Genomic DNA, 8,969 nt, shown 5'->3' with positions numbered 1-8,969 from the left:
ATAAAGACATTAAGGGGCGCCTCAGTGGCTCAGTTGGTTAAGCATCCGACTTCAGCTCAGGTCAACGCTTAACCCACTGAGCCATCCAGGTGCCCCAAGCATACATAGTTTTATATGCATACATATGTGGCATTTTTATAGGGTAAGAATATCTGTATCTTGCACTGGATTCCCTGTATAGGCAACAGTCACAAATGCAAGAGAAAGACTCACTTTTTGTGAATCTCTTGAGAATTTGGGAAAGGAGGATGTGTATGCTTTAAATATGTTGTAAATTAATAAAGGAAAAAAAACCTACAATTTCTGATTGTCATGTTCCAACTCATTTTTCCTTCCAAGAATGTTCCCTATTCTGCTAAAGAAATGCTGAGTTTGAAAACCAATTGTGTATGATTGCATTTCTTCCCGTCTGTGGCTCCAGCCGCCCTCCCACCACAGCTTACCTTCCTCAGGCTCTCTGTCCCAGGGCTACGGATCCATGTAAGTTCCAGTGTGCTGTGTATCCTCTGTGACCTCCTAACCTTTACAGAGACAGCTTTTTCTGCCTGAAATATTACTTCCACCTCTAGTCTCCAACTGATTAACCCTACTTGTCCTCCAGGATTCCTCTCTGGTGACCTTTGACCAGGACCCTGGGCAAATGTCTGTCGATGCACATATCAAGCTGCATTGAAATAATGTGCCTTTACCTTCTCTTTTTTTCCTTTACTGAGTTGCAGAGTTCCTTGAAATCATTTAGAAATTCATTCACCTCCGTAAGCTCACAACCTCACACAGCATCTAGTACATAAAGGGTCAATAGTCTTATTGAATGTGGACAGTTTTGATAAAAAATGAATAGTAGTGACCAAAAGGGTTTAATGAGTTTTCCTTTGTAGAGTGCATATATTTTTAAACAAAAGAAAAATATAAGCTGAAGGAACGAATGACTACTTTTGGAACTGATTTCATGCAGAAAGAAACAAAGTAGAAAGATATCTGGTAATAAAGGAACCTTCCTGAAGCCACTGAATGATTAAATTCCTATCACATAGTTGACACCTTCAGACTTACTCTCTCTTGAATCATTAATCATATGCCCATTTGAAAGTACCTTACAATTCACAGTTTTTGTAAACAGTACAGTTGAAGTTCATAGGAACAGATGGAATTTATATTTTGTCAGCTAACCTAGCAATATTCTCTTCTAAAATTTCAACTTGGCCCAATTCCACTTGCTTCCTCTCCTAATTGTTTTCTTAAGACCAGTGGTTTTCAACGGATCGTATGGTAGATATGTGATGCTCCAACCACATGTCCCTTCAGAACTGGAGGACTCATTCTGCACTTGCTGTTTGTGCTGCTGCCTGATAGCTTCCAACTATGACACTTTCCTCTGCTTGCCCTCAGCTGGAGGGGGCCCGTTCACCCAAGTCTCACTCTGCTCTGAGGGCAGCCTACATTCATTAGTGGTTAATGGGGAGCTAAAGGCTCTGCCACTTCTCATCCACCTTGAGACCACTCAGAAGGGCCACTCAAGTTTCAGAGGTTCTTGTGGGACTGAGTGACCTTTCCTGAGACTGTATCACAGTGCAATGTTTCCCTTTGCCTAAAGATGGTCTCACCATCCCTTGCCCCAAAAGGTGCCAATTCTAAGAGTGTTTCCCAAAAAATTCTGGCGCTTGTGTTGATAATAGACTCTAATGGACAAAAGTGCAGAAATTAGTTGGGAGACTGTTATAATCCGGGGAATCAATTGGGATCACGGGTGATGAGAAATATTTGGATTTTGAATATATTTTGAAGTTAAAGACAACAAATGTTCTGATATATTGGGTGTAGTTTGTAAGAGAAAATGGGGATTCAAGGATGTTTCCACTTATGTTGGTGTAAGTGCTGGAAAATAGTGGGCATGACCTGTATGTGGGGCTGATATAGGGAGGGGTAATTGAGACTGGATTCATTCTGAAGTATGTTCAGTTTGAGATGTCAACTAGACATCCAGTAGAGACGTCAAGTAGACAACTAGATTTATAGGTCTGCAGTCTGTTGGAGCACTGTGGATAAGAGGTGTAACTTTAGAAGTCTTCTGCATATACTAATTTTTAAAGCCATGAAAATAGATGAGATATCCGTCAGAATGAGCATAAAGAAAAGAAGAAGACCAAAGACTGAGACTGGAAATGTTCTAATTTAGAGACTGGGGAGAAGAAGAAGAGCCAGCAAGGGGGGGCTGAGATGGAATGACCACTGAGGTAGGGTAAATCCCTGGAGAGTAAAGTCTTGGAAGAAATGTGGGAAAGTAGATAAAGAAGAAGGGTATGGTAATCTATTTCAAATGCTACCTACGGGTCAAGTAAATTGACTTTAGTTACTTTGATACTGATCTTGATGACACCATTTTTAATAGGTGATGAGGAAAAACATAATGAAGTGAGAACATGTGAGAAGGGGAGAAACAACACATATTTTCAGTGTTTTACTACAAAGGGGAGCAGAATAATAGGAAAATATTTCACAGAGAAAGTAGAGTCTGAAAACAATTTTTTATAAAGAGATAACAGTCTACGTACATGTTGATGGGAATGATCCAGCAGAGTGGGAAAGTGATGATGTAAGGTAAAGAAGGGATTATTTCTGGAGCAATGAGCTTGGGCTGAGCAAGAGACAGGGTTTACTATAGAAATGAAGATAGCGACATCAAGTGTGAGTATAACAGTATAGTAAAACTAGTAAATATTTTTCATGTGTTGGAAATAAAGCCAATGTACACAATTAAAGTGTTATTTATGGTGCTGTGCTTACAAGTTATAGGCTGAAATAGTCTCTATGATTTTGTTAGCTATAAAAAATGTACAATATATTCAAATAAGCCATCTGATTTTTTAAAGTATAAAGTGAAAGAATGTTAAAGATGGAATATTTTAAATTTTTTGGCAGTATTATAATTTTAACATAGCTAAATGATAACCTATCTTCTTAATATGTAATAGGTACAAACCCAAACGTTGTATGTGTCATTAGAAATGTAACTGTGAATAAAGTGTGTCTTTTCCTATATACTAGTATAAGGCAAACACTATAAAGCTCATACTAATGGAGAAAATGTTGGAAAATATACCTAGGAAAAATAAATATTGCTAATATTTTTTCAGTAATATTAACAAATGGGACAATAGAATGTTATGTTTAAAGCTAGACCTTTGTGTCATATATCACACAAAAAGTACTTAAATGACTGTTTAGAAGATAATATATTCCCAAGAATGGAAATTTAATATGAAAACAAATTATAAAAAGTAGTTAGTGTCTCTCATATATCCTGATTTGACTAATTAGTTTTATGTAATCCATTAAAACATCAGTCAGATTACAGTAGCAAATTTGGTAGCATTGGATCATACTACTTACAAATAGGAGCATCTGGCAACAATTAACCTAAGAGGCAATTTTCTTTTCCATAGTTATTATCCACATAAGTTTAAACTCAATTTATGTTATTATTTATATTTATTCAGAGGCAGACTACATGTAAACATGCCCTTCTCTTCTAACTCTCCCTCATCTGTAAAAAAATTCTACTTCAGTTATGGTCTTTGCCCATTTCTCATTTGGATTAAATTTTCTCCATTATCGGTTTGCTGGAAAAAAAAAATCTCAGTTACTGTCACTTGCACCAGAGGTGAATGACTACCATTATTAAGTGAAGAGATATTTGTTGCAGCATAAATGCCCCATTTGTTAGACAAAGCAATCTGGTCATCCCAAGATCTACCTCTTCTGTCACCATAGAAAAGCTGGGGCTCTGAGAAAGGGAAACAGGAGCTAATGCTTTACAGGTGACATAAAATTTGCAGTTGGTCTTGACCCATGCAATGTCAACCCATATCCTTATGTAGATCAACTCCAATCTGTTTGTGTGAGTTTCTGTAAGAGCAAGTGCCCCTTAAGTAACCAAATTCTTGGTTATTTATTCTTTGTCTTGCATGTGGTACAATTGTTTCTGCAACTGCTAGTAAGCAAGGAAGAGTGGTTAACATTATGGTAAACTGAGATGTCTGAACTCTGAGAATTTTTGTTTCCTAAGAGGTCTTGGTGAGTAGAAGTTACACTTATCATTGCAGAAACAGAGATCTATCTATCTATCTGTCTATCATCTCTCCTCACATATATGATACCCCTGCGGAGGCACTTCCCCAATCTTTTATTTTTAAGAATCCCTGATTACAAAGGTCCACCATTACTAAGCACAAAGAGAAATGGATGCTTGCATTCTAGGCTGAGCACTTTACGTAAAAAAAAAAATAATAAATAAATAAATAAATAAATAAAATAAATAAATAAATATTAAAAATCTATTTTTTGAGTATTTGTGTGATGAGTATTCAAAATACATCATTTCAGATTATTGGATGAATTTTGTATTAAGTCTTTAAGACATTGGTTTTTGTTTAATCCTTTAGTCATGTTTCTATTAATTGAAAAGGTTCATTACAACTGAAAAGTCCTTTTAAAATAACACCATACTTTTCTTACCACTGCTGCATGGTCAAACACTGTCAGGCTTCTGGTCTCAGGGCATGTCAACAAGAAAAGAAACACAGAAAATGCTACTCTGTTGGTATGGTGAAGCATTTATCTATAGGCCCTGAGCAAGCAATCCCAAGTCTCTTCTTTGTTTTACCATTTTTGTAGACTTCCCACTCAAACTAGAGCTTCTTACTCACTGGATAATCTAAATGAGTCATTAATTATATTTGCTTCTTCAATATATAGAAAGCAAGAAGAAGATGATGAAGTTGGGTATATAGCTTGGGTATATAGCTGTTTTTTAAGCAACAAGGCAAAGTTTAAATTACTTACTGCCATTAACATTGAAGACAATGTTGAGTTGGAATTGTATCCCTTAAATAAAATAGCCTACAAAAAGAATTCTATACTTTGCTAAAACATATCTCCAACATCTATTTAGACTGATAGCTAGGGCTATTTTGTTGGTCTCAAAGGCTCATGATAAGCTCTAAAGCTTGTGTAAATTTGTGGGCATAGGCGTGTGTGTGTGTGTGTGTGTGTGTGTGTGTGTGTATACATGAATACATCCACTAGCATTTGAAATAAAAACTTCTATCACTCAACCATATAACTCAAATAATATGTATAATAGGAAGCCACCATATGGAAGATTCACACACTGTGGGGTATAAACATCAAACCCAATGTCTTGAAATATTTAAAGCCATATGTGGTAACAAATGTTTGCATCAGTAACCTGGATGTAAACTGAATTTTTGGTGCAGTATTCATATCCCCTGGCTTAATTAACCTGTATTATATTTCTCTAAATTTGACAATATGAAAATTTATGAGTGCATTTTAATGATTTCTCATGTACTTTCCTATAAGTTTCCTATATTTCAGTAACAATATGAACTCAAATTCTTTGGCAGATCACATTTGTTCCAACTGGAAATAAAAATGTGTTCTGGTTTGGGAAAGGCAAGTTGGGTTTGGGACTGAGATGTAATCAGATGATTTTTGACCATGGTTCATGAAACCTTCATTCCCTCTGGTGAAAACCCAGCATGATAAATTGAATCTTGGGACATGGAAAGTCCCATCACATTATGAATTCTGTTGATAGAATGCTGATGACAAAGAGGTTACAGATTATTTAATTAGCACAATGAGAGCTTTTCAGATTATAAATTTATGGAAATATTTTAAACTAAGCCCTATTTTTATGAAATTTGCTGTTCCTTCACAAATATAAAAAAAAATAGGACAAAGAACTGCAAAAGACCAATGCAGCTCTAAAAAAGCTGTAGGCAGCCCAGCAGAGAGCTGTAGGGCAAAAATTGCCTATAGAGAAGTATTGTGTAGAGAAATCAACACGAGGCCCTAATATGCTAATCATGCTCAGTCATTGGCTGGGGGCTGCCTAGGGAGAGTGTGTATCTGACTCAAATACTGTAATGGATCCCAGAGGTAGACAACTTAGGCTGTTATCTGACTGAACACTATGCAACAGGTTCATTCTTTTTTTATTTAAAAACATATTTTTAATGTTTATTTTCGAGAGAGAGACAGAGTGTGGGCAGGGGGAGGGGCAGAAAGAGAGGGAGACACAGAATCCGAAGCAGGCTTCAGGCTCTAAGCTGTCAGCACAGAGCCTGATGTAGGGGCTCAAACCCACGAGTGGTGATATGATGACCTGAGCCGAAGTCAGACACTCAACCGACTGAACCACCCAGGCGTCCCCAACAGGTTCGTTCTTAAAGGTATTTCTGAGAGGTACACATTTATTGATTCCACATTAGTAAATACCAGATTTTAAAAAATGCCATTCATAATAACAACAAAAATTATATGTAATAATGACAATAAAGTCTTGTAAGAATTTAAGAAAAAAACATAAAACTATGGAAATAATAATAGAATAACTAAATTCAGAAGTATACAATGATTATGGATGACAATAGTCCATATAAATAATTACTCTACAACGTCAGTGAAGTTCTAGTTGATAGCTTAGAAAGATTTTTTTAAATATTTACGAAATATAAGATCTTAAGATATCTAAGACATTCATGAGAAAGATTAACAAAATGAGGAGGCTTATCCTACCAAATATCAAGGCTTATTATAAAGCTGTAATAAATAAAAAAGATAAAAGTCATAGGTCTGCTGGGTGGTAGGGTCAGTGCTTCTAGAGAACATCCCCACAGGGAGACCCGGAAGAGGCTGGCCCCGGAAGAGGCTGGCTGGGCTGCTGAGCCTACTGGGCCAGACAGTAAGAGGCCAGCAGGAAAAACAAGATTCCAGCAGAGACATCAGCTAAAGTGGGTAACTCTAGCCCTAGGAAGACCAGCCCTTAAAAATTGTGGGAGGAATCAGTTCCTGGCTAATGCAAGTCAGAGTCAGAAAGCCAATCAGACAGAGGCCTAGATGTAAAGTTCAGTACTGAGGATCTTAAAGCACAGTCCAAGCAGACTGGGATGCTGGGATGGTGTTTGAAACTACCAAGACAGGCCTGGAACTTCCTTCCAGCCATGAAGCTGGAGGGAGAAGACTTCTTCTACCATAGCAACTGCAAAAAGCCAGGCATCACAGAACTTGTGAAGCATGAAGGAGGCTTACCCAGACCACACACATTTTGAGAAAAACAATCCCCATTATGACCCATACAGCAAAGAAGACAATCCCAAATGGTCCTTGGTAGATGTACAGTTTGTTCCAATGATGAAGCATTTCATTACCCTGGCTGAGCTCAAAACTCATCACCAAGCCCTTAAAAAATATGGCTCTCTTAGAGAGGCAAACCATAAAAGAGACTCTTAACTACACAGAACAAACTGAGAGTTGCTGGAGGGGAGGTGGGTGTGGGATGGGCTAAATGGGTGATGGGGATTAAGGAGCGCACTTGTGATGAGCACTGGATGTCGTATGTATGTGATGAATCACTAAATTATACTCCTGAAACTAATATTACACTATATGTTAACTAACTGGAATTTAAATAAAAACCCGAAACATTAAAAAAATATATGTATGGCTCCCTTTACTCGCCAGAGACTCTCAATTCATCCCCTGACTCTAGAGGAGTTTGATTTTATTTTGAACCTGGAGAAAAAGGAACCAAGTTAACTGGGATACTATTGCTGAAATGTGCAAAACATTACTCCAAAGAAGTTAAGCTTTTAGAAGACAAAAGAAGGTGTAAGGAGGCTTGCTTATTATGTTCACCTGGGATTGTATACATGGGTGGTTTTCATGTACCTTTTTCAATAAAACATTAATATAAAAAAAAAGAAAGTAATACACTGAAGAACTTAAAAATAAACCTATCAACCTATCATATCTTAATAAATAAATGTGTAAAGGATGGTTTCATCATTTAGTGTTACCAGATAAGTGATTTCATTGCATATAGTTTTAGGAAGGAAATGGAGCCATATTCTATGCCATACTTAAAAATCAAATACAAGTGACATCACCAAGATGGCTACATCTTGGCTGTTCCTGACTTTGATCTCTCTCACAAGAAGAAGAGTTAATATCTACTGAGGAACAAGACACTGCCGAAACAATCCTAAATCACAGGGGTGAGGCTGAAGCATCCCCCACACCTCAGAAACAAGACGGATTGCACCAGAAGAGAAGGAGAAGAGGCTACACTTTGACCACATTGCCCTTTCCCCAGCCTGTGCAGACCATGCAGTGAACTCAAAGGAGTCTTTAGTTCCTCTGGTGGGAAATGAAAACCCAGGGGGAACAGCTAGCCTTCCCAAGCATGTGGGTCACTTTGTGGGAGTTTCTACTGGATCTTGCACCACAGACATTGCTGGAGAATCTGTGGTAGGTTTATATCAGACAAAATATACTAAATTTTTTTTTAACATTTTTCATTTTTGAGAGACAGAGAGACAGAGTGTGAGCCAGGGAGGGGCAGAGAGTGAGAGAGACACAGAATCCGAAGCAGGCTCCAGGCTCTGAGCTGTCAACACAGAGCCTGATGTGAGGCTTGAACTCATGAACTGTGAGATCATGACCCGAGCCAAAGTCAGATGTTTAACCGACTGAGCCACCCAGGCGCCCCCAGACAAAATATACTTTAAACTAAAATGGAAAAAAGAGGCAAAACCAAGGTATAATGATAGGAGGGTCAATAACAAGAAGCTATAATAATTGTCAATATCTATGTTCCCAACACTGGAGCACCTAAATATTTAAAGCAAAGTTAACAAAGTTAAAAGGAGAAATAAAGAAATACAATGAGAATTGGGAACTTTAGTACCTCAGTCTCAACAATGGATAGACCATAACCAGTCAGTTAAACAATAAGGAAACTGTGGATTTGAGCAACACTGTAGACCAAAGGACCTAACAGACATATCCAGAGCATTCAAGCCAGCAACAGCAGAATATGTGTTCTTCTCAAGTGCCCATGGAACATTTTCTACGATAGATCATATGTTAGGCCATAAGACGTG

General features: G+C 37.6%; 1 pseudogene; it reads left to right on the top strand.

Annotated features, from left to right (window-relative positions):
• LOC121030318 (thymocyte nuclear protein 1-like) overlaps positions 1 to 7,623 on the top strand; it is a 28,151-nt pseudogene extending 20,528 nt beyond the window's left edge.
• Positions 7,624 to 8,969: the final 1,346 nt, after the last annotated feature.

The sequence above is a fragment of the Herpailurus yagouaroundi genome, unplaced genomic scaffold, assembly GCF_014898765.1.
Source record: "Herpailurus yagouaroundi ecotype Mexico unplaced genomic scaffold, PumYag 140, whole genome shotgun sequence".
NCBI lineage: Eukaryota > Metazoa > Chordata > Mammalia > Carnivora > Felidae > Herpailurus > Herpailurus yagouaroundi.
The sequence above is the reverse complement of the archived record's forward strand: the minus strand, read 5'-3'. Positions and strand labels throughout refer to the sequence as shown.